The following is a 2582-nucleotide window of genomic DNA, read 5'->3' as shown; positions in this document are numbered from 1 at the left end:
GTCACTATCATATATTTTAATGCTTGAAATATATCAGAATTGGCCAGCAGAAGTCCTTTCAAATTGGCCTTGTGTCCATATGATGTCTCCCTAGGATTTCTTGAGCATATACTTTGCTCTCTGAGCCTGACTTTAGCTCCAGCTACAAAAAGGCAGTAATGATGCCCAGCTCAGAGCCTTGCTTCCAGAACCTGAAGAGGAGTGCAAAATTAGCAATCTATAGTGTATGGCAACTAGTAGGCCATCAGCAAGTGTAAGTCTTGCATACCAACTTTTCTTCATTCAGTCAATTCAATACCTCTGACATTAACATAATAGCATGACTGTGGTGAGAATACATTACAGCGGAAACATTACAGCAAGCAGGAATAAGACTAATAAACTTTATTTTTAAAATAATAATCCACAAAGATTGAAGGTATACAATGTGATGATTTTTTAAAATAATTATTTATTTCCATTTGTTATTATTTTTAAAATTTTGACTAGACAGGGACAGAGAGAGAGAGAGAGAGAGAGAGAGAGAGAGAGAGAGAATGAGAGATAGCAAGTCACCAGGTCCAGGACAAGAACTGTGGTCAGCCATGTGGGAATCCAGCGCTTTTAACCACCATGCCAACTACAGGCCCCTACAATGTGATGATTTATGTATGCATTGTGTAACAATTATCACAGTCAGATTAACTCATCCATCACTAGTCACAATTACATTGGATTTCTAGAACTTGTTCATCTTCTAACTGAAAGTTTGTACCCTTTGATCAATATCTCCCCATTTCCTGTACCCTTCCAGGGCCCTGGCATCCGCTGTTCTACCTTGAGTTTGACTTTTTAGGGTTCACATATAACTGAGATCATACAATATTTGTCTTTCTGTGCATAGCTTATTCACATAGTATAATGTCTTCAGGGCTCTTCTGTATTGTTGTAAATGGCAGGCTTTCCTTCTTTTTCATGGATAAATAATATTCCATTGTGTGTATGTGTGTGTGTGTGTGTGAGTGTGTGTGTATCACATTTTCTTTATCTGTTGATGAATACAGGTTGTTTCCATTTCTCAGCTATTTTGAATAATGCAGTAGTGAACATGAGGGTGCTGCTATTTCTTTAGGATACTGATTCTATTTCCTCAGGATATATTTCTGGAAGTAAAGTTGCTGGATCATAAACTTCTGGAAAACTCTTGAATATATATGTTCAGAAGTTAACAGTGCTTATCCATGAGTAATAGGATATTTTCCTTCTCTTTAGGATTTTTGTTTTCATTTATTTATTTTTTGTGCCTTTTTTTTTGGAGAGGTTTTTTGGCTATTGGGCGTGTGTGCTCGCCAGACAGACAGAGAGAGACAGAGAGACAGAAAGCGAGAAATCACCCCCCGGAGGTTGGCCATGCCGCAATCCCTTCTCCATTCTCCTCTCAGGATCTTGGGCAGGCATGCACACGCGCCTGGCGTGAGTTTTAAGCCACCGGGTCCGGGACGCAAACCACAGTCGACTACATGGGAGTCCAGCGGCATAGCCATTTTGCTAACTGCTGGTCCTGTCCTTTAGTATTTTTATTTACACAAGAAAGGTACTTCAAAGTTATTTTAATTCACATGTGCTGATTGCTCCTGGGGCCTTTAGCTGAACAAAACTAGACTCAGTCTTTACCCTGAATCCCATAGTGTCAGGATTCTCTCCCTCTGGAAGCTGTAGTGCTGAATGCTGGGCAATTCCATGCAATCTCTCCCGTTTTCCTGCCCTTGTGGCATTAAGTGCTTGGGGACATAGACAAACCTGCTCTCAATTCAAGGGGCGTTTTTTGGGGGAGAGTGCAGAGAGAAACATGTTGTGAACCTCCTTTCATCTCATAACCTCCACTAACATACTGGGACATGCAGATGTCCTCTGACTACTGAATGTCAGGGTCATTTGAGAGACATGCTTGCCCTTCCTCCTGGGCATCTGTAATTTCCCTGAAGCTGCCCAATAGGGCTGTCATGTAGATCAGTCCTCACATCAGTTCTGGGACCTCATGCTCTTGGCTTAGGGATGTCCCCTATTCTTACTTATTTATTTTTTAAGATTGATTTAATTTATTACTTATTATTATTTTAAAAAGTTTGTATAATTTGAGAGACATGCTTGCCCTTCCTCCTGGGCATCTGTAATTTCCCTGAAGCTGCCCAATAGGGCTGTCATGTAGATCAGTCCTCACATCAGTTCTGGGACCTCATGCTCTTGGCTTAGGGATGTCCCCTATTCTTACTTATTTATTTTTTAAGATTGATTTAATTTATTACTTATTATTATTTTAAAAAGTTTGTATAGGGTGACCAGCGGGTGGCGCGGTGGTTAAGGTGCTGAACACTCCCACATGGCCAACCACAGTTTGAGTCCCAGACCTGGTGGCTTGCTTTCTCACTTTCCTTCTCTCTCGCTCTCTGTGTCTCTCTCTAGCCAAATTAAATGAATGAATAAATAAAATTAAATAATTCTTTTAAAAATATTTTAAAAAATTGTATAGGATAGTTGTGCTCACCAGAGAGAGACAGGCAGAGAAGGGAAAGTGAGAAATCAAGTCACCACGTCCCGGATTC

The sequence above is a fragment of the Tupaia chinensis genome, unplaced genomic scaffold (assembly GCF_000334495.1).
Source record: "Tupaia chinensis unplaced genomic scaffold, TupChi_1.0 Scaffold142619_1, whole genome shotgun sequence".
Classification (NCBI taxonomy): Eukaryota; Metazoa; Chordata; class Mammalia; order Scandentia; family Tupaiidae; genus Tupaia; species Tupaia belangeri.
The sequence above is the reverse complement of the archived record's forward strand: the minus strand, read 5'-3'. Positions refer to the sequence as shown.